Genomic DNA, 24002 nt, shown 5'->3' with positions numbered 1-24002 from the left:
GTTGGCTTCTGCACCAACAGGGTAGAAGCAGGCCTGGCAACATGGTCGGCTTAGGCGTGAACAGTAGGAGTAAACGAGAAAACTCCTAACCCTGACATGAAATCTTGGCTACTGTGTGATACCAGCCAGGCTGCCTTTTCCTGAAAGCAGTTTGCCAGAAATTAATTAGCCACAGGTAGGTACAATGGTCTGTCCTTCCTCAAGGAAGTTAGTCCAGAATTTTTACTTCTTTGGGTTTTGTTGCACAATCTGTGATAGAATGCAAGTCCTTGAGGCCTCAGCACTACAATCTCCTCTGCTTATAGTAGTTGACACCTAGATCCCAATGTGGCCAGAACTGATCATTCAGGTCTTGCTCTAGTGCCTCCCCTTGGAGGGGCCTTCCCTGGTGACCCGACTCAAAGGGGCTCCCCCAGTCCCCCGGCAGCTACTCTCTGTCACAGCAGCCTGTTGTAGAGCCTTTGTGACATAGTACTACATGAAGTCCATTAACGTGATTTGCTTATGTGATTGTCTGTCCCCCTTTACCAGATTGTAAGCTCCACAAGTGCAGAGACTTTGCCACTGTCGTAACATCAGTGCTCTAGGTGCTCAATGAATTAATTTACTGGAGTACTGGAGATTCCAAAGTTATTCGGTAATGTAAAATGGTGCGGTCACTTTGGAAAACAGTCTGGCAGTTCCTCAAAAGATTACACATAGAGCTACCAGATGCCCTAGAAATTCATCCTAGGTATATATCAAAGAGAAATGAACACACACTTGTATGTCACACAACTTGAACGTGAATGTTCACAGCATAATTTTTCATAACACAAAAAAGTGGCCATAACCTCAATTTATATCAACTGATGGATAAATGAAATATAGTCTCTCCATACAAAGGAATATCATTTGGTGACAGAAAGGAATGAAGTGCTGAAACATGCTATAAAATGAATGCAACTTTAAAAAATTATGCTAAGTCAAGATGCCATTCATGAAGACTATATATTGTATGATTCTATTTCTATGCAATGTTAAGAACAGGCATGTCTATAGGATTAGAAAGTAGGTTAGTGGATGCCTAGGAATGGGAAGGTTGGCCAGACCTGGGAGTGGTGGCTAATGGGTGCAGAGATGATGAAAATCTTCCAAAAGTGAGTATGGTGATGGTTTTACAACTGTGTGGATGTACTAAAAACCACTGACTTGTACACTTTAAGTGATTGAATGGTATGATAGGTGAATTATATTTAACTAAACCCATTATTTAAGAAAAGGATATGTATGATACCTAAAATCATGTATTCATTCAATCTTTCAACATGTATCCATCACCTACTTTGCAACAGGCTTGGGGCTAAACCAGGGGAATCACAGGTCAACAATGACAGGTTCTACCTTGGGGAAGAAATAATCAGTTGAAGTGTTGTAGCTTCTATGACAACCGCCCACCTTATTTCACATTCTGCAGGAGAAACCTGATGATAAAGAATGGTGTGTAGTGGAGACTTCTCTCTGTTAAGTAAAATCCAAATTACCTTGTTTCCTTGGGCACTTGCATCTCTTAGCTTGCCTTGCAGTTGGGTAGCCTTGTAATAGAGCTTTAGCTAACAGTTTGGGAGGCTAGATAATACATCAGTTTGGAGTCTGGCACATAAAACCTTGTTTCCCCTGCTCGTCCATGCATTTCTTTCCTTCTGCCATTGGGATGAAAATGGGTGTGCTGATCCTGGAAGTCACATGCCAAAGATGGCAGAATCTTTACCCCTAAATCAGTACGTGGAGCAAACCTCTTAAGCTGACCCATAATTGCACTGTCACGCTAGGAAGAAATAAAACTCTCACACTAAAGCAACACTTAGTGTTACCCTAACACGCACTTGGATACAATACAAAGACAGAAATATTGTACACGTTGAGGTTCCTTACAGTTCTTTAAAAATCTATGCTTGTAGGTGCTGTTTTCCTTCAGATACAAAGTGATCATTTTATCAGGCTTTGATTAAACATGGGTTATTGCCCTTATTACTTAACCCTGGTTTGGTTTTTCTGCTCCTCGAGGACTCCTAGTACTGCAGCATCAGGTACCTGGAAAGATCCTGGGAGGGGACAGGGTGGCTGTAGTTAAATCTAGTGGCACAGGAAAATACTGGGGTCAACCCCTTGGCAAAAGCATTGCCCCTCCTGTCTCCATCATATCCCTTCGTAAGTTATTTTCCCTTTTTGGGAAACAAACTTTACTACCTTATGACTAACCTTGACAGTAATTTAAACCTGATTCCACTCATTTCATCATTCTAGATGGCAAAGGACACTCTTTGGAACGGATTCTAACTCTGGGGCTGCAAACAAATTTTGCCATTTGTTGCAATAAGTTCACCTTAGGGAGACCAAGTTGCCCTGATCATATTATTAAGCATTTGATAAAACAAGAAAACGAGGACACAGAGAAGCAAACAGAGTTGTCCTCATGTACATTCATGGTGGAAAAAATTGAGAATCATTTCCCTTGTACTTACTGCCAAGCCCCAGATTCCCTTGCCCAGAAATGGGAGATGGTGGGATTAAGTCAACAAGGTTAGTGCTGGTTACACTTCACAGGCCAGCAGGTGTTTAGACCTGGGTTCTTACTGTCAGAGGGCCAAGAGAAGAGGGGGAAGAACATGGGACGGAGAAGTGTTGTCAGGGCAGGTGGCACCAAGGTTCTGGCAGCGTGTGGAGTGACCGGAGTCCCTGTGCTGGAAGCAGCAGGCTAAAGAGATTAAAGAGAACAGCCAGGGATTATTTTAAAGAAGATGCCCCAAAACCCTGGGGTGGGAGGGGATGAAAACTGTTGCAGAAAAGAGAGAGGATCATACCCAGCAGGGCTTTGCTGCCTCTCCACAGTTCTTACTGTCTCAAGGACTTTCAAAACAGATGGTTGTCAAGAGTATGACCCCAGCGTGGTGTGAAAGGGATGTTGAATGAAAAAGAGAAAGTAGGCAAAAGGGAGATATTTTATGAGGCATTTAAAAGCCACAGTTGCCATCACGAATGGAAGCAATCTATAAATGTGTACTAACTTTTGGTGGGATTTGGGGGACTTAGCACTCATCTACGCTGCTGGCAGAGTGTGAATGGTACGGCCTTTATAGAGGGCAATTTGACACTATGCATCAAAAGTCTTCAACTGTTAGCAATTCCCCATCCCTCCAATCAGAAACTGTGTGCTCTTTGATCCAATTATTGCATTTCTAGTAATTTATGTGAAATTTAAGAAGTAAAGAAAACAAAGTTTTCGTTGTCAGAATGTTTGCAGTACAATGTATTATTTCAAAAGTTTGAGACGATATGGGAATTGTAAGGAACAATTTTGAAAGATTTTGAAATTGACTAGGTGTCTTATTTAGCTATCTGCATCATTATTTGCTGGAGTATGCTATTTTACAACTTTGTACAGAAGTTTACTTGTAGAAAACTGACAGTAAAGCAAATTGGTGGACAAACTGTGGTAAAATGCAACTGTTTACTTCTCTGTGGGTAGGGTCAGGTTTGACCATTTTTGTATCCACTTGTTGGTTTGTTTCAGTATTCATGATCTGACTCTGAATGTGAGATAGCTGGAGGTGTTTTTGAACTGGTTGTAATATTCAATATCTTACTGGTTTCTCATTAATTGATGAGATAAATAAAATCTTTGACGTGTGTTCATTTTAAATTTGTATGGAGTCAGAGTGTTCTCCTCCTGAACATTTATCCTTGGATATAGCAGTTGGTTAAGTAGATTGTGGTATATTTACACAAGGCAATGCGTGGTAGCTTTAAAAGTAGTTACTGGAGAACATTTACTGACATAGAACAAGGCAAGCTCAGAATTATATCCACAGTATGAGTTCTTCTTATATGGGAATGTAAATATGAACACATGTATGTGTATAGATGTGTATGAGTATATATATGTATGTAATATACAGAAAGAAGAGAGAGATGGGGTTCAGGACATACTATCCCCCAAATATGGCACCTTGACATATTGAATATTTTAAGCTAAAAGAGTTTGAGGAAACAGCAGAAGCCGGAAGATCTCTCTGACCTCCCCTCTGCCCTTCTCCCCTGAAACATGAGACCTTCACATGAAAGGTATCCTCCGTATACCCGAGGAAAGGAGCAGCCTTCTCTCCAAGACGGACGTACACGGAGAAGAGTCTGGATGTTTCCCCCAAGTGCTACACTTAGCTCGTATTTTACCCATTCGCACTTCTCCACCACTTTCCACTCTTCATCAAACCTAGCATAAAACGACTCAGGTTTACCCTTCTCTATTTCCATATGACGGCTCATGTAAAACCTGCATTAAATACATCTGTACGCTTTTTCCCTGTTAATTCTTTGTCACTCTAATTTGCAGATCTAAGCAGGGATGCTAAGAGGGTTGAGAAAAACTTTTCTCTCTTCTACTATGTGTGTGTGTATTTCAGCTCTGGAATGATCTACATCTCCAGGTAATAACAGGGATTACCTCTGGGGAGTAGAAATAGAAGTATTTAATTCTTCCAGCTGCTTAAACGTATTTTCTCTAAAATGTATTACACTGACATTAAGAAAATACATTTTTAAAACATGCGATGGGATAAGCAAGACCACTTTTACCTTGTATTTGGTTATTTTCAGATTTAAAAACTCAATCCTTCATGTCTAAATTGGCTCAAGATAGTCCTGGCTTCTGTCAGTTGTCCCCACATGAATAATTAGACCCCCTCTTTAATTCTCAAAACTATCCCGGTTTGAAAGAAAAATTATGATCATTTTACTTCTGGGATATAAGATCACATGATCTTATATGATCTTACATGTGACATGTTTGAAACATGTCACGCCTCAGTGAGTGATGTAAGCAGTGTAAAGAGAAACTAGAATACTGTGGGTGATTTCATAACTCGCCAGTTCAAAATCTGAGTTTCCTCTAATCCAGAAAGATAGTCTTAAAAAAACAAAGGATGCTTGCCTTCACAGATTCCACAATTGTGTGCTTTAATTTTCTAAATGAATGGGAGAAATAAATGATCACAGCATTTCTGGCCACTTACATTTACCATAGGGCCAAGAGTCCTCAAGTCAACTGACGATTTTAGGGGGTAAAGTGTTCCAGAAGGCAAGTATGATAAAAAAAAATGGTCTTAAAATTATTTTTTTCTTTTCTTTGTAGATTTTACATAACAGCAAACAATTTAAGACTTGAGAACCAAGACGAGGCTTCAGACAGAAAGCAGCATTTATCTCCTCTGCAAGTTCAGCCGAGTGAAGCCTTTACAGATCCCCCGCCAGGCCCCGCCCAGGCTCTCCCGGTGGGGAACCAGCGGGTTCGAAAGTGAGCTTTTCAAATGTAAAGTAGGGTGTTTCCACCCCTCATGCTTCAGCCTTCTTCTCTCTGAAAGCAGACAACATAAAGTCTTAAAAATTCAGCCCTGAATTGTTACAAGGGCATTTGTAAGGGCAGAGTACGGGCTGGGCAGCAGACCATGGTCTCTATTCAAGCCTAAGACAGGAGATCAGTTTATATGAACTGGGAGTTCTATGTTTTCCTGAATCTTCTTTCCCGTTTTAACGTTATACTGGAATCTGACAGCGAAACTTTTACTTAATCCTAGAGATAGTGGAGGTAGTGGGATCCTCTGTACTTTCTAAGCTAGATGTGGGAAAAAAACTTCGTAATAAAGTAAAAACTCCTTTTATTCATGTATTTTACCATGAAGGCAGCACAGAATTCATTGAAATTTTTTAAAGGGAAAAATTCTAACATGATTAATTTCTTATATCACTAAGTTCCCAGATACTTGGAAGACACATCTTAGGTTATCTAGTGAAAAAGAAGGAAGGAAGGAGGGGAGGGAGGGAGGGGGGGTGGGAGGAAGGAAGGAGGGGAGGGAGGGAGGGGGGGTGGGAGGAAGGAAGGGAGGAAGGAAGGGTGGGTGGTAGGCAGTTAGCTAGACAACACACCAGGCTCAGATGATCAGTCACCAGGGGAGAAAGCCTAACTGCCCAGCAATGGGCAAAACTGGGAAAACTGAGACCTTGCCCCCTGGGTGATCTTTCCTCCCCCAGCATATCTCTGCTTCTGCAGTTTAGACTCTCTGATGTTTTATACTGCTGGTCACGTGGTTCAGACCTTCCCCTGACCTTTCCTCCCTTGTCATGTGCAAGTCATGTGGGTTAGACCCTTTGGAGAGGGGGGATGAACAAGGGGGGCAGAGAACAGCCCTTAAGCATTAAGGACAGTGATGTTCTGACCTACATCAGTTGCATCTAGGCCTCAGTTGTGTTTCAGCTCCAAGCCCAGAAAAGCAGCAAAACCAGACAAGGGGTGCTAATATCAAGACCAGCTGTGCTGACAAGTGACCCCCTACCATGGTGCCAACAAATCAGTAGAGACCACAGCCTGTGAAAGGACACACCTGGAAAACTGATGAATATTCTATTGGGATCCTCCCCTGTGGTTCCAGATAAATACCCTCAAGATGGGGGGGGGCCCCAGTGCTCTCCCTCCCCAAAGCACTCCCACGCCTCTCCCCATCCCCCTCAACCCAGGCTCAGTTCCCTTATCTCTTGCTTTCTCCCAAGCTCCAAGGGCCCTTCTTTAGCCTCACTAACTTGTTTCCTGAGCCCACTTATTCTACCACTCACTACTTCTACCCCTGTGACTTTCTGTATAAACTTTCCCTTATATTTGAGTCTTGGCTCTAAATTCTTTCTTAGCCAGAACTCATGGATCCAGGAGCTGAGCCAAGGCCGGGTCTGACTCCACCAGTTTAACACCTGGTGCCATTCTTGTTGCAAACAGAAAGAAGAGAGGAAGATAGGGAGGGGAGGAGGGAGAGGAAGAGAAGTTAAGAAAGGAAAACAAAAAAATAATGGAGCAAATAGCTGGTTCAGTTACTAGGCAAAATAACTAGGGTATGCTGAGAACTTGTTCTTTATGCTCCATAGTTACCAATGTTCCTATAGGTTTAAGGGATTTCAACCAGAAGTTTAGTTTTTCTTGCACTGTGATTTTCTTTAGCTGGACTTTAGCAAATGAAGACAACTTGAAAGACCGTGGAAACAACAAATATAAAAAGAATTTTCTGCCAGTCAGACGTGAAACAACCCCAGGAACAATTTAATCATTTTGTTGGGAGTCCAGCGGTGTTCACAGTAGCAGATCTCCACCCGCCCTCCAGATCTGTGAGTCTGTGTCAAGTTCTGAGTAATACTGTAGCATTATTGCTTCAGTTAAGGACAGTAACACATAATGAAGCAACTGGATCCAGTATTAAATTCTCTGGTAAGAGCTGAGTACTCAATGACTTGACAGAATATGAATGGGAGGGAAGTGGGGAGGGTTGGGTGGGTGGGCTGGAATGGGAGTAAAAGGGAGAAAACTGTACTTGAACAATGATTAAAATAAAAAAAATAAAAAACAATATGAATTAAATGCTTTATGTTGTAGTCCCAGAGGAACTGGGCAATAGGAATTTATATGCTGTTATTCTTGAAACGACTCTGTCTCTGGCAGGAGTAGGGGCCTGTGCGCTGTCTTCCTGGTGTGGAGCTGGAGAATAATTTATATGCAAGGAGGGAGAAGAGCTTCTCCTTTGCCTGAAACAAAGACTATTTTTAACTCTCAGTTGAGAAAATTCTGTTTTCTGGCTCAGGCACCTCTCAGATTAACACGCTTCCTAAAACTGAAAGGACTCATTAGGATCTGCGCTGGGAGTGGGCTGGAGGCTCGGTTCTCGCACGTCTCTCTTCAGAGCCCTTTCATCTCGCAGCCTCTGGAGAAGTCCCTCCAGCCACCCACGCGCCAGATCACTGGGGGAACCTGACGGATGACCTCGTTATCACTGCAGAAACACTTCTGTGACCCAAAGGTGAAAGAGTGCAGAAAGAATTTACTTCTTTTTTATTGTTGCTTTCTTTCCAGGCCTGTTCCTTTCTTTCTTGTTTTTTTTGTTTTGTTTTGTTTTGGTTTTTTTTGGAGGGGAATGAGGTCTGGCATTAATTGGAACACTTCAAGCATGAATTGTTACAAGGCCATTCATAAGGGCCGAGTTTCAGCAAAGGTGGTGAGAGAGTAAGAAATGGGGGGGAAAACATGCTGTCAGAAACTGCAATCCATTTGACAGAAAGGCAATTCCAACCTTGGCATTTCGGGGAAGGAGCGGGAAGAGGAGCAGTAACGATCCTGTGCCTGCCCTGTGCAGGGTGTAGGTACCCGGGTGATCTCTTTGGCTCAGTGACAGAGGGCATGGGCAGTGAACAAATCCAAACTGGCACTTGTGGGAGAAGATGAAAACGTTCCAAAAGGCGGCTGGTTGAGATGGACAGACAGAGGCAGCAAATAATGGGGTTGATATGAGAAAAAAGGTGGAAATGTCTGGAGGAAAATGGGAGTCTATGGAAAACACCTGCCCGTGCCAACTTTAGAAGGTGGCCCGAGGCCCTGGAAAGCTGGCTGAGGTTCAGGTTGTCTAGGAAACTCATCATAAGCCCGTAGCAGTTCATCAGAAGGAAAAGCTGTACCTTCATTCGGGACAGATCGCTTGCAGCCTCCTTCAGAGAGCGTGGGCTGCTGGGCTCACTCGCTCTCTCCCTGCACCTAACTGGCCACCTAGCAAATCAAAGCAGCTCAGCAAACACTTATTGAATTAGTGCCATGAACAGTTCAACCAAATACATATGTTTTATTTGAAAACTGGGCAGACTCTTCCACAGTAAATTTAGTCACTATAAATACTTCTATTGTTTTAGGAAGAGTAAAAAAAAAAGAGAGAAAACTGGAGACTGAGAAGGGAGGAAAAAGACACAGTGATTTAGATGGTACAACAGGAATAAATACTCTGCAAAGCAGCTTTGGGCTTGGGGCAAGATAAAGGAGGCTGAAGCAAAGTATATTCTGATGTCCTGGAACTCAGCTTCTGAGAAACATCTGGAAATTAAATAACAGGGGCTTTTGGCCCTTTTCTGTGCTGGGCTTGTGGGTACAATGGAATACGCACTCTTCTTCCTCCTCTCCCGGAACTCTCATTCTGGATAGGGAGGCTGACATTAAACATGCACCGAAGGCAGCTACAGATAGAGCCAGAGCATACGGTGGTGGCGGTGGTAGTGGCGGTGCTGTGTGTGTGGAAAGAGGCAACTGTGGCTCTGGACAGGTGACTCGGGGAAGCCAAAGAGGCCATGTGACATCATCCTCTGTGTTATGTCCTCTGGCATGAGACCACTGAGGGTGAAACGTAAGCTGCTTTATTTTGTACACTGCAGCTCAGTGGCAGCAGAAAGGCATCATGTAGACATGTCAGATCCTTTCGGGGGGCAGGGAACAAAACAAAGCTGAATAAAAATGAAATGTTGTGAGTTTATTTTTCGGGGCATGGGAATTTGGATCTATTTATTCCAGACATATGTAGTCAGTCCTAATATGCACCAGGTACGGTGTTCATTGTAATGAATAAGGTAGAACCAGTCCTTGACATCTCAGAGTTAAAATTTACAAGTTTGGACCAGTGCTCACAGACACAAGTGCCTACGGGACGAGGGCCAGTTAGAGACTGTGGCCAGCTGGAGGGTGCTCATCTGGCTGAGGGGCGGGCAAGCTGCAGTCACTTCCTGGGGCTGCTGCCCTCAGCCAAGCAGACCCACTCTGGCCAGGTGCGATTTTTAATAGGAGCTAAAAATCCATACTTTTATGTAAAATGTTCTGACTTTTTACATGTTTCCATGATTTCAAGTTTTCATAAACATTACATGGGCCAAACACAACAGCGTCTACAGTCCCTATGTGGCCTGCAGTCTGCCAGCTTGCCCTTCCTGTGTTAAACAATTCTAACAAATCACTGTGGCAGAAAGAACAATCGGGCACTACCTGAAGCTGTAAAGGGGGCCCCTACACAAGCCAAGAAATATTTCCCTGAAGCATCTGTGTCAAAGCTACCGTGTGGAGGAGAGCTGCTTACATTAGTTGATTTTCATTTCCTATTGACTTTTGTGGCTAGATACCGTTTGGAGATTCCTTTTGCTCTCCCTAGATTTTTCGCTGTTCTTTCCATTTACTCAAACTGGTCTCTGACTTTCTGTTCTATTGCCTCAGGGGAAATGTGTCAGCACCGATGCAGAATTAATTTGCAAATCTTTCTGGGTTTTATTTTCCCACAGCACCTCAGCAAAGCTGAGGAATAATTTGCAGAAGAGGTAAAAGGGGGAAGGAATCTTCCAGTATAAGAAGTCTTTGAGAACCAATGGGCAAAGTAGCGCTTATTACTGACCCAAGCAAAAAAGACATTCCCCCTAGACTGGCAAGAGTCAGGAGAAGGAGAGAAGAAAGGAGAATGGGTTTCAGAGCAGTGGGGGTCCCATTCTGCCTCTGGCTGACGCCGTCATTGGTGCATCTAGGCAGAAGGCCTGCAGGCAGCTTAAAGAATACAGCTGTGCCCCCTGCCTGGCATCAGGAACCACCAAGAGCTGCTGGTTGCCAGTGCCCATGACCAAGGGACCTTTGTGACAGTAGAAAAGATCTTGGAACCATGGCACAGCCCTACAGGGAGGGGAGAGCCCCCAGTGTGACCAAGGTGAGGTTTTCTTTCTCATCAGTGGTGGCTAGAGTTAAAATAGGTTGAGCCACAGAACCTGACAATGTGGCCTGATGTCCAAACCTACGACTGTTTTTAGTTATAGACATTCATACTGAACTGCTGATGTTCTCATACAGGTCCTTTGGAACCCTTCTCTTTTTAAAATACACACAGGGCACATATTTTTATTTTTTGCCAGTAATTCTATGTCTCGACCCTGAAATCCTCCAAAGATAGCTCCTGTTGGCCACCCACCCCCGACCCCACAAGTTCAGGTGCAGGATACTCTTGTCCTTTGGAGGGCTAATGGAGAAGAGCAGGAAGAGTGGAGTTGGGGATATGTTGCCGTCTCAGAGCATGGTCTCTGGGTGCCGATGAGAGGCTTTACTAAGTATGTTCCTCCCTTTCAATCCTCCCCTTCAATAGGGCAGCTGGGAGTGATTTCACACAGTGGTGAAGCCTAGAAACCACCTGGACTGGATTTGAGGAAAACCTGATCTGTGTGTGGTAGAGCCAGGTACCCTTTCCACTAGAAACACTTGGAGAGTCATGATCTTAATAATCCTCCCCGGACACGGGCATAATGCAGCATCGCTGCACGGTAACCGGAATGGACGACTAGCTGCCCCACTTGGTGCGATCCTGTCACAGGTTGTGTTACACTGTGACTTGTTCTCTGTGCCTGGTCAGGAAACTTCACATCCTAGAAAATTGCTAGAAATTGCTGTTTTCTAAATCACCCAGAAGAATTTGAAGCAATGACCAAGGTAAGCTGTGTCCTGGCCCACTAGCAACTCTACGAAGATCTTTGCTGAAAGATCTACTGTTCCAACGCAGGTGAAGAGAGAAAAAAATTTCTGTTTCCTGATACTGAAAGATTAGGGGAAACAATGAAAGCTCAAAGAATAGAGAATATTTTTACCTTTTTCTTGTAAGGAGGAATTGAAATAAATGATTAAACAAAACAAAAAGAGAGAAACAGAAGATTATGGCAGGAAGAGAGATGGATTCACAGTAATTTGCAAAATGCTGCAGTTAAAGTTCAATTAAATGCAGAGTCAGCTATAGACCACAGCGTTTGTGACCCTATTTCAGGAAAGCATCTCTAGCTGGGGTGGCTCTTCTTAGATGAACTAGTTTGGGTTTCTAACTTATTGGGAAGCACATGCTTTGGGTTCCAAGAATGAATTTTGAAATGAGTATTTCTTGATGGCTACTCTTGAGTACTTTATCAAAGTGTTGTCATTTCATGTGATCTATCCAATTTTTCTGTAAAAAGCAATTTCTTTTTCTTCCATACATGTTTTAGCACCAAGAAAATTTTACTCTGACAACTTCACCCCATGTCGTCAGTAATGGTTCTCAACCATCGAGGGGGAATTATCCTCTAAGCTTAACTTCAGACAGTAGAATTTTAGCTTAAATTATAGCCATCAAATACACATGCATTTGCCATCCAATTATTTGCTATCTGTCGTGGGTTTCACAGCCACCTGGTAAGCTGCAGAAAATAAAGACCTTTACTGCTAGTGGTATTTCAAAACATCTGGAGTTACCATGATGCACTGCAGCATTCTGAGCCATATAGTTTCTTTTCCTTTGAACTAGATTTTAAGAGGGATGTTTCAAGTTTTAGTCAGACCAAAGAGGAATCCTCCCAGGAGAACATTTCCAAAACACAGTGACAAGCTTCAGCAGTTCATTTGAACAAAAGAGTCATGAGTATTATCTAAGTCTTACTGTAATAGCCTTTTAGGATTAAATTTGGTCAAGAAAAAGTACCACCAAGGTTATTTTACATTATAGGGCTTTGAGAAGTTTATAAAAGTGTAATTATGTCATAAATCTTTTTTTACATAATGTATATTACATATATACATATGAAAATATCATTTAATAACAATGAGTAATATAGAACACCCACATCCATTTACCTCTTAGTTGTTTTCAAATTGGTTTTTTATGCTTGGGTTTATTAATGCCTTGGGTTTATTCTGTACTCCACTGGATTTCATAAGCCCAAAGCAAGAATAAAGAAGATAATAAAGGGTAGGTGGAGAAAATAATGAAATAGAAAACAAAGACATATAGAAAAAAATCCTCCAAGTCAAAAGTCGTTTCCTTAAAAAAAAAACAAAAGGCACTGACTAGTGTCGCTCAGTGGGTTGATCTCCAGACTGTGGACCGAGAGGTCACTGGTTCACTTCCCCGTCAGCGCACATGTCTAGGTCGTAGGCCAGGTCCCTAGCTGGGGGCATGTGTCATGTTTCTCTCCCTCTCCTCCTCCCTCCCTCCCTTCCCCTCTCTAAAGAATAAGATAAAATCTTTAAAAATAAATAGATAATTAAATTAGCAAACATACTTTACAATATTTCTTGATTAATCAATTATTAATAGTTACCTTAAAAATCTTCCGATTCAACAGATCAATTTTTGTTTATCTATTTTGAATCTAAATCAGTAGGTATTCACAAGCATAAGACCATTTAACTTCTTTTTTAACTAAATCTTTAAACCAAGTGAGCCTCTCATCACTAAGGAATATTTCTGTCAATGTTTTTTTTTTTTAAATCAAATACAGCCACAATAACTCTTGTTGTGTAGTGTTTCTTTAGTTTATCTTTCCATCTTTTTACTTTTAATCTTTTTTAATCTTTTCACTTCATGTGTATCTTTGTAATCACCATACAGCTAGAATTTTTAAAAATTGATTCTGCTGACTCTCTTAAAAATGGAAGTATTTGTGCATTTACATAGACTGTGATTTCTGATATATTTCTACCCATTTTGCCATTATCTGTGTACTTTTAATTTGTCTCATTGCTTGTTCTCTCTGCTGCATGTCATCCCTCCTCTTGGATTTATTGATTTCAGCTCCCTCATTTCATTGTCTTTCTTCTAATAGGTCTTAAATCATGTGTTCTATTTCTAGTCTTTTAGTGGTTACTTAAGAAATGTAATGTTCCAATGTTTAAAGTTAATGGTACTTTCCTCCAAATCAATACAAGAACCTTGGGTCATTTTAATCTCAACTATCACTTCCTGAGTTAAATGCTAGTGTTGCTTGTGTTTTTAATTTGATTTTCAAATTTAAACCTCACAAATAAACATTATCATTGAGTTTTACATGATTCTTATTTGCATAGATTTGCCTTTATGTTTACTATTTTCTACTCATCATTCTCTCTTCTGTTTTAGACCTTATTCAGATATATTTATTTTTCTGCAGTAAATTCTTTGAAGTTCCTTGACTAAAAGGCTGTTAGTAGTAAACTCTATTTTTACTTGTGAGAAAATATCTTTAGTACACCCTCTATTTTTAAAGGATAGTTTTATTATATATATATAAACACATACACACACATATATAATTGTAGGTTTTACTTTGTACAGTTGAAAGACATTATTATACTATTTTCTAGATGTCATTGTTTATCTAATTGTTATTCTTTTGTGGGTAGTCCTTATTCCTCTTGTGTTTAAGATCTCTTTGGTATTCTTTAGTTTTATTATGATGTGTCTAAAAGCAGTTTTATTTTTATCACTCTGCTGTGCATTCACTAGGCTTTCAGAATCTAGGGATTTGAGTGTTATATTAATTTCAACGCCGTTCCCTCCTCGGAGCCTCTCTTCCTGTCTCGTCGAGATCCCCTTCTGGAACCCGGGTTCCTGTGGCACATTGCCCCTCTGGTCTCCATGTCAGTGCACGTCTCTTTCCTGTTTTCATCTTTACCTTTTTGTGGTATGTCCTGAACAAAATTTTAACAATTTTCAGCTAATTCTCTCTTGATTGGAATTGAACCTATCATTTAACCTCCACACTGAATTCCTAATTTCGAGTATTATGTTTCTTATTTCTAGAAATCTTATTTCATTCTTTTTTCAGATCTGTCTGATCAATAACTGATAGTCTCTTTCTCTTCGTCATACAATGAAAGCCTTTTATATTTTAAACACATTTACTTTAAATTTTGGATTTGGTAATCCCAATATCTGTAATCTGTACAGGTCAGTTTCTGTTTCTGCTGGCACCAACTCCCAGTAGTTTGTTTCCTCAGTTCAACATTAAAACAGTTATTAGCCCATATTCTTTGGAAAACATTTATTAGCCTATACCCTTTGGAACTTGAGAAGCTATTAATCTGAGACTGCTTAAAACTAAATTTTAGCCTCAGTGTTTTTTAATCGATACAGATAATATAATTTCTGGCCCCAAATATGCATACATGTGGGCTTATGATGAGAAATTCTCAGGGGAAAGTTTGTTTCTAAAGGTTCTGCTCTCATCAGACCAAGGCTCAAACAGGCACACACTCATGCCACTTCTTTTCATGGGCCGACTTTCCTTCTGGTTCATCCACTGAGAGCGTTTCCCTTTGGCCGACCTAAATTTATTCTAGGTCTCTGGTCCTACAGCTCGTACTTGTCGCGTCCCAGCCTTTGTCTACTGACTCTGACTGCTGTGCTGCTGGTCTGTGTAACACGGTGCTCTAAAACCAGGCACCAGCCCCCCGGGATCAGCTCTTATGTACCTGAAGGGAAACAGCATCAGTGTGTCCATCTAGATGAACTTCTGGCCTACAACTTGTCTCTGCCTCCACGATCTCTCATAAGTTTCCTGTGAGGTATGCTTAAAAAAACCTTAAAAACATTTTATTCTATAATCTTACAGGTGCTGTAATGGGAAAGGTTTTTCAGAACATAGCCAATATCATGTTTATAAACAAAAAAATTAGCAATTCGAATGAGATCATTCTGATACATATTCATTGTCTGGATTTCAGCAACATAAAATGCTATTAAAGGCTCATCTTGGCAAAATACACTAAATAAAAAATGGGAAGCAGAGGAATAATTTATTTATAGAATACAGAATTCTTGAAGTCAAACTATTCAACTATTTAAATAATAAAACTGCCTCTTCAACCCCCATAAAGGCTAAGAGGAAGGGAGTAGGTTAGAGTCCTGACACCCAGTCTGTGTTAGAAGGGAAGCAGAGCCACATCCTTGTCCCACAACCTCTGAGATAAGCCTGGTTCCCGCCAGCTTCTCCCCAGTCCCCAGGTATGGGAGGGGTGTATGTGAATTTAATCAAGAAGAAATATTAGTTTAATCTGTCTAAAAAAGAAAGGAATGCATTCAGTTATATATATTCTGCATTAAAAAGTCTTCATTAAGATTTTTGGCAATGTGCACACCACCTTTTTATTATGGGTCCCTATAGAAATATTCCTAAGGAGAATCTTCAAAACTATTTTGTTATTGTCTAAGTTTAATTTTAAAGAACTGAGCTGCAGAACCACCATGGGTGAATCAGATTATGCATCAATCAGAGACCTGGGTGTTTAGAGCACCAGCCTACTCACAGAGGTACTAAAAAATCCTGGCAACCAGATAAGAGAGACATCTTTGGTATACATCTTACAGCTAGCTGTCTTGTGATTGCCTGGGTATCTTAATAGGTACTGTCAGTTTCTCACTTGACTACGGTTCGGACAGGTTTTCACTGACACTCAGTGTGGGGAATTTCCTCTATGTCTAGGGCATAGCACAATAAAAAAAGGATCTGGGTTTTCTTCATATGATTCTCCTTAAACTACCTGTGATTTTTTGTTTAAAAGCAAATGATAGGGGAAAGCATCATAAGAAGGATAAAATAAGCCAAAATTCACTTTTAATGTTAAAAATAAATTTGTGTAAATAAGATGGTCAGCTGAATTGATACAGAAGTGAAAGGGCAGGAAAACTTTTTTGAAAAGCAGCTGTAGAAGCACAAGGCCCAAGCGAGCCTATCCTCCCACACACGGGCAAACAGCCAGCCCTAAACTCGAGGCACTGTGACGAGGGAGGTGTGGAGAAATCAGTGGGGCAGCACATTCTAGTGAGGAAGGAGCAAAAGTAAGGGGACAGAAGTTAGCATCTGTCACAAAAAGGTCAAAAATCCAAACCACCAAGTCCTTGGGGGTGGTGGTATTTCATGGTGTAGCTATCCAAGAGATCAGAACAGAAGGAACAGGGGGTACTGATGGGGGTCTGATTAGCTGCAGTTTTCAGTTTGGGGTGGTACTTGGGTTACAAGGGTGGGAAAGTTTCTGTTGTAGCAGAATATCCACACCTTACAATAGTGAGCATAAGATAATTCAACATCCGCTCACCCCCAGTAAGGCAACAAGAGGATGTTTAACAGTGTAAGACAGAAAGCAAGAGAGTACAGGGGAGCAGGGGAAGGCTCTATAGACTGCACCTAACCTAGATGTTTTCCTCTTGCCAAAGGCCAGTGTGATCTGTGCTCACTGCCCCTTCACACTGAGGCAACGAAACACTGTGCCTAAGCAGGCAGAGCACATTTTCTCAGAGTTCATGGTAGACACCAAAGGGACTTGGAATCTATTGTAGCAAATTAAAAAGATTACTATCTAGAGCAATGGAACTATAATTGGAAGGGAAGCTGAGTAGAGGAAATATTGATTTTTTAAAAGACTGAATCTTCTCTGCAATTTGTAAACAATCTGTCACAGACCAAGGAGAAGGGGAGTTCAGGACTAGACTAAAAGAGAGGATCATTCATTCCCTGTCCAAGGTTCTGGTATTTTCCCTTTTAAAACTCAAAAGGCAAATTCTTAAAGAAATTTAATCCATTCTTTTTGTTCTGTGTTTTCACAATGAAACACAACTATTCCATGCTCCAACTGTAAGAGACGTGGGAAGGTGTATCTCCTTAACTTTCTGAACCATTCCAGCAAGCTTTGAATTAATGGAAGAAATACAATAAAGCAAAATGTGTCTAAGCTAGCACAAGGATAGGGAGGCTTGCTCGGAAAAGATGAACTTCTGTCTGTTATACTATATTTAGCAGTATCTAATTCAGAATTTCACATTTTCAGGGCATGTGGAGAGATCAAAGAGAGCAGAGGTGGGCCAGGAAAGCTCTGACAGAGAAAATAGGGCCTATGAAGAAAGCTCTAAAAAGTATGCAGTAGTCCTTAAAGGTGGAAAGGTTCTGGTGATTTAATATGACCTAAGGTGACTTTGAGAGATACAAAAGATAATTAGAAAGAAGTAAGTTTATAATATAGTGGAAGAAATTCTCATCAGGTATCGGAAGTTAAAAGTTACAGAATTAGCTGCTGGGGAAAATAAGGATACAGAAATATGTAAGAACATCAGTCAGTTACTTTTTAATTTGGATTAATTTAGGTTCAATGAGCTGTGAGAAAAAAAATCAAGAGAATGTTTAAATTTTAATAATATGTAATATTTAGAGGGAGAAGTGGGTACTTCTCTCAAAGGGAAAAGATCTAAAGGGACGATGCTGAGATCTTTGGTACTTGAGAAGGGGAGGCTGCTTCGTAACCAAGCTTTGGCATCTTCCAATAATAACGTTGGATTTCAGGGGAGGTTCACTGGTGTAGATGTCCCTGGCAAGAATGGATTGGTGAGAAACAGAAAAATTTTTAGCTGGTATCAATGCAGAATGACACCTATCAGCTGAAAATATCCTGCCTATTTCAACAACTCAGTGTCATTTACATATGGTTTTCTTCCCTCTTGCGAAATTTTAATATTTAACCCAAAAGTAAAGTGAGTTTAGTATACTATATATGCTTCTTTTCTGTTCTTCAAAAAGGAATGAATGTGACATAAAGCAGGTTCCATGTTACTCGGTCTGGGGACAGGGTCAATCTGATCATCAGGACCGGGCTTTCCTGCAGCGCTCCTTTGACTGAGATCACGACAGACTTCAAATGTTTTCCAAGCCAGATCAGTACTTACCCTTTCTTCAAGACTTGGGATTTGAGGACCGGTGAGATTACAGAAATCTGCACTTTATAACCCAGCAACCAACTTTCTGAACCACTAAAATATATATCTTCTTTACAGCTCAGCTGACTACTATTTGGGTAGCTAGGGGGATTCTATTTGCTTTCCAGTCCTGTAGTAAGCTTTCTGCACCTACAGAAATCTCCCTCTGCCCATGTCTCATTCAGAAAGGTTGCCCTCATCTCTCTTGCCATGTCTACAACCCTGGGGAATTGAAAGAATGAAGTGCCTCAAATTAACTTCTAGATCTCTTGTATTGCTCCTCTCCATTCTCAAAGGATGATTTTCATGCACATGGATAGGCTTCACACACTTCAGGTAGAATCTCTTTTATCTCTTCCTTTCCATCTCTTAGCCTTTGGCATACTACCTGCCCAACACGAGGCACAGACCCATGGGACATAGTTTGAGGTGAGTGTAGACCTGCTCTGTGACAGAATTATAATCTGTCACGCTAGCTCACAGGTAACCATTAAAGCCTAAAGTGTTTTTGTTGTTTTTTCTTCTCTCTCTCTCTCTCTTTGTGGATTCCTCCTCCTATTACTCTGCAAGGGATGAAAGAAGCTATGAATCTTTTCTCTCTTACAAAGAAAATTTTCTGAATTTCATATATTTAGATTTCATTTCTTCCTTAGCTTTCTGGTGGGCTCAGAAAAACTGTGATTTTTGTTGTTAGAGTGAGAGTGATGTGACTAACTAGACCCTGAACAGGAGCCGTTATACAGTTCTGGCAACCAAATTAACTTCTCTGAGCCTTGGTCTGTTTATCTATAAAATGACTTATACAGTGGTTTTAAGTTTAAAGGTGATGTAGCTCTATTGTATATTCTCATTTCTTTTCTTTTTCTTCTGTGGGTGGCACTTGAAATGGTGCATGGTGTGCTCATAAAATCAAGCAAACTCACTGCGCACCATTTCTTTCTCCCTCATTTACTTGTGCTTCTCTCTTTGTCAATGTTCACCCAAGTTGAACGAATTGACTTTTCACCGGTTGCTTCAGAAAACTCTTACTCATTCTGCAACAGATTGATTTTATTCAGAGCTAAGGCTTAAGTAAATTAATAGCTGACCCTACAACAGTTACATACAATTGAATGTGGTCTCTCAAATATCAAATACATTAATATTTTAATGACACCATCTCTGAGTACATAATATAATCAATATGTGTTAATAAACAATTTTTATTTGACACTCATTCCCATTTTTATCAGCCAGGAAGTCTGAGCTACAGAGAATGAAGCTGACCTGTGTAAGGCAGGAGCACAACCACAGGAGAGCTCCTCCTTGAACATAACTTTACTGTCCGGTTCCCTCACCAGTCATCCACTCCATGCAGATTTATACAGATTTGGGAATCAGGGAGGCTACTTTCACATCCAATTCATTACTTTCTGAAGAACAGATCAGATGCATGTACTGACAGAGGTGTTCAACCCGTGGGCCGCATGCGGTCCAGCATGGCTATGAATGCTGCCCAACACAAAATCATAAATCTACTTAAAACCTTTTTTTGCTCATCAGTTTTCATTAGTGTTTGTGTATTTAATGTGTGGCCCAAGACAACTCTTCTTCCAGTGTGGCCCAGAGATGCCACAAGTCTGGACACCCCTAGCAGTATACTAAACTCACTTCATTTTTGGATTAAATATTAATAAAAATTCCACAAAAGGGAAGCAACTGATATGTAAGTGACACTGAGTTATTGAAATAGGCAGGATATTTTTAGCTGATAGGCATAATTCTGCATTGATACTGGCTAAAAGTTTTCTATTTCTCACCAATCCATCTTTGCCAGGCACAACTATACCAGTTAACCTACCCTGAAACCCAAAATTATTATTGGAAGATGTCAAAGGGTTATCCCTCTGCTTTCTAAGCAAAAATAATCTTTTTCTGGGGAATGAGATTCTGATTAGACCCCAACTAAAGTGAGTCAAATGCTTTTGTATACACGATGCCCTAGAGGATTATTACTGATGTCATTTATGTGATCACAAGCTGTGTTTAAAGCAGTAAAGAAAGCTAGACTTGGGTAGTACTAACAACCCCACTAATCATACTGCTATGAAAGGGTTATGGGTGCTATCAGCATCTACATCAGTCCTGCAATGCTCTGGCAGTGGCACTCTTCCAGGAGAGGGTGTCACAGAGCTCATTTGCTTTCCCTTCTCTGCACTAATTCAGGAGAAGATGGAGCAAGGGAGTGAGTGGGAGAAAGAAGGAAAGGAATCCGCTGGGACTTGCACAATAAGAACAGACTGTGGAAGGGACCATTAGCATTTCATGCTTTTATTTTTGGATTTAAAAGTTATTCCATCTTGCTGATAAGTACATAAGGATCCTCATTTCACTAGTAATTAAGGAAATAAAAATTAAAACAATATTTTTTTAACTTTCAAATCAACAAAAAATTACTGATAATATCCAATATTGGTAAATACCATATTTTGCTGTGTATAAGGTGTACTTTTTGGTCAGAGTTTTGGGAGAAAAATAAGGATGCACGTTGTCCATGGGTAGTACTAATTCATTCTGTATTTATATAAATGTTTGAAATTCTTTTATTTATGCTTATTCATTAAAAGTGCAACTCTAGAAAGCAATAATAATATCCTTATCTTCAAAAATAAATGCTAAAATTCCTTTATAATATAAAAAACAAGTATATAAATATAAATAAATAAAACATTGAACTAAAAAATTAAAATGAAGACTTTTTTTCCTGAAAGTTTGGGCCAAAAATGTAGGTGTGCATTACCTACAGCAAAATATGGTAAGTGGGAAAACAGATATTCTCAAATATTGATAGTAGGCTTTTGAACTGGTAATACCTCTTAGGGGAGGGCAATTTGATGATATTAATCAATATTTAAAATGTACCTTGACTCAGCATTTAAATTTTTAGAAATCTAAACTACAAGATACTCTCACATGTATTTAAAGATGTGTCTTTGGTAGGCAGTTAGGCAGGAGAAGAGTAGGAAAAATAGGCTGGGTATGGAAGGTCACCAGGGCAGAAAGCTTGGGGTATGTAGCAAGGAACAACTGTAGGGTAGGACCTTGCCCCCAGGGTGACCTTTACTCCCCTTTGACATTGCTGGTTACGTGGTTTAGATCTCCTGACCTTCCACATGATTAGTCATGTGATAGATCCCTTTAGAGGAGGAACAAAGGGGCTGGAGAATGACCTCATATGATTCCTTGCATGGCTACTCCCCTGAGTATTAAGCTCTAGAGATAACTTCTAGGCCTTGGTTGTGTTTCAGCTCCAGGCCCAGAAAAGCAGCAAGACCAGGCAGGGCAATGCTACAATGGGTGAGTGACATCAGGACCAGCTGCAGTGACTAATGACCCCCTGATCTGGTTCCAGCTGATCCCTGGAGACCGTGACCCTGACAGGATACACCTGGAAAGCTAATGAAAATTCTATTGAGACCCTCCCCTGAGACCTCCAGATAAACTCCTGGAGACAAAGGACTCAGCATTCTCTCTCTCTCCCTTCCCCACTCCCATGCCTTTCCCTATCCACTTCTTTCCCCACAGTGCACTTTCTTACTCTCTGGAGCATGCCCTTGCCTTTCTCCCTCTCCTTCCCCCAGGCACATTCTCTCTTTATTTTTCTAAGCTCTAAGGGCCTTTCTTTTGCCTCTGTAACTTCTTTCTGGGACCCATGTAGCCCAGCTAGCTCACATTTTCTACCCTTGTGACTTTCTAAATAATTTTTTAAAAATACTTTGGGTTCCTTGCCTCTGAATTCTATTTTTGCTGAACTCAGGTACCAAGGTTGCTGAACTGAGGTCCGGTAACACTTTGGTGCCACTGTGCTGCTAACATATCTATAAGAATGTTTCTCGTAAAATGAATGGGATAATCCAAAAATCGGAAACTATCCCTATGATCACTAATTGTGAGTTTATCAATACTACTGTAGCAATTAAAACTCTTAGGTAAATGTACATGTACTGAGGTGGAAATGTTTTCAGGATATGTTATTGGGAGAAAAGTTTCAGAACAATATATATTGTTCCTAGCATTTGCATGAAAAAATTTTTATAACTATGTATATGAATGAACATGCATAAAAGTTCTGTGAAAAATGAATAACAAAAATTAGCATAGACTTCTTTTGAAGAAGAGTGGGATTTGTGTGATGAGTGGGAAGCACAATTTTTTAAAAATACCATATTTATGTCTCTATTTGCAATGCTTATATTTACATTAACATTTAAGTTTATATCCTTGTATTATTTGTGCAATTTAAAAATATAGACTTTTGGCCAAGATGGAGGCGTAGGTAGACACACTGTGCCTCCTCGCAAAACCAAAATAAAGACAATAATTTAGAAACAAAATAACAACCAGAACTGACAGAAAACTGAACTGTATGGAACTCCAACAACCAAGGAGTTAAAATAGACACATTCATCCAGACCGGTAGGCGGGGCAGAGTCAGAGGTGGGGTGGAGAGGGGTCACAGCCCAAAAAGCGGTGGCAATGGGTGCAGAAGGCACCTGGGGCACACAAGATGGAGGAGGGAGGACCCTGGGCACACAGGTGGTGGCTGGCAGATCCTGGGTGTGGGGTGGCAATGGCCAGACCCAGAGAGGCAGCAATTGTGAAGTGAGGCACTGTGCTCAAGGCGGCTGGCTGACTGGGTGGTCTCACATTTGCATGCAGATAAACCAAGTGAAAACAGACCGAGCAAACCAGGGTCCCAGCGCCAGGAAATAGAGCCTTGGGGCACTGATTGAAAACACCTGTGGGGGTTGAGGAGCTGGGAGAAGCTCCCAGCCTCACAGCAGAGTTCGTTAGAGAGACCCTCAGGGTCCTGGAATGTACACAAGCCCATCCACCCGGGAATCAGCACCAGAAAGGTCCAGTTTGCTTGGGGGAAGCAGTGGAAGGGACTGAAGTTTGACGGAGAGAGGAGCAAGCACCATTGTTCCCTCTCAGACCCTGCCCCCACATACAGCATCACAACCCAGAGACTGGGGTGCCCCACCCTGGTGAACACCTAAGGCTCTGCCTGTCATACGTAACAGACGTGAGCAGACCCCCTACCCCTGCAAAAAAAAAAAAAAAGGCCCGAACAGAATCAGGCCCAAGCTCCACAGCAAATACAACTAAGTGACTAAGAGATAGCCAGCTTATCAGATGCACAGTTCAAAGCACTGGTGATCATGGTGCTGACAGAATTGGTTGAATTTGGTCCCAAACTAGATGAAAAAATGAAGGCTATGCTAAGTGAAATGAAGGGAAATGCACAGGGAACCAATAATGGTGGGAAGAAAACTGGGACTCAAATCAATGGAGTGGACCAGAAGGAAGAAAGAAACAACCAAACAGAAAAGAATGAAGAAACAAGAATTCAAAAAAGTGAGGAGAGGCTTAGGAACCTCCAGGACATCTTTAAACATTCCAACATCTGAATTATAAGGGTGCCAGAAGAGGAAGAGGAAGAGGAACAAGTGGAAAAGTTATTTGAACAAATAATAAAGGAGAAGTTCCCCAATCTGGCAAAGGAAATAGACTTCCAGAAAGTCCAGGAAGCTCAGAGAGTCCCAAAGAAGTTGGACCTAAGGAGGAACATACCAAGGCACATCATAA

The 24002-nt window shown here is 41.0% G+C and overlaps 1 protein-coding gene across 1 annotated transcript in view; it reads right to left on the bottom strand.

The window, feature by feature from the left end:
* The window catches only part of SLC35F1 (solute carrier family 35 member F1), a 360365-nt gene that overhangs the window by 100784 nt on the left and 235579 nt on the right, over window positions 1-24002 (bottom strand). The gene's annotated exons all lie outside the window — the stretch shown is intronic.

Source organism: Phyllostomus discolor, chromosome 4, assembly GCF_004126475.2.
Source record: "Phyllostomus discolor isolate MPI-MPIP mPhyDis1 chromosome 4, mPhyDis1.pri.v3, whole genome shotgun sequence".
NCBI classification, from domain to species: domain Eukaryota; kingdom Metazoa; phylum Chordata; class Mammalia; order Chiroptera; family Phyllostomidae; genus Phyllostomus; species Phyllostomus discolor.
This window is presented reverse-complemented; position numbering and strand designations above follow the sequence as displayed.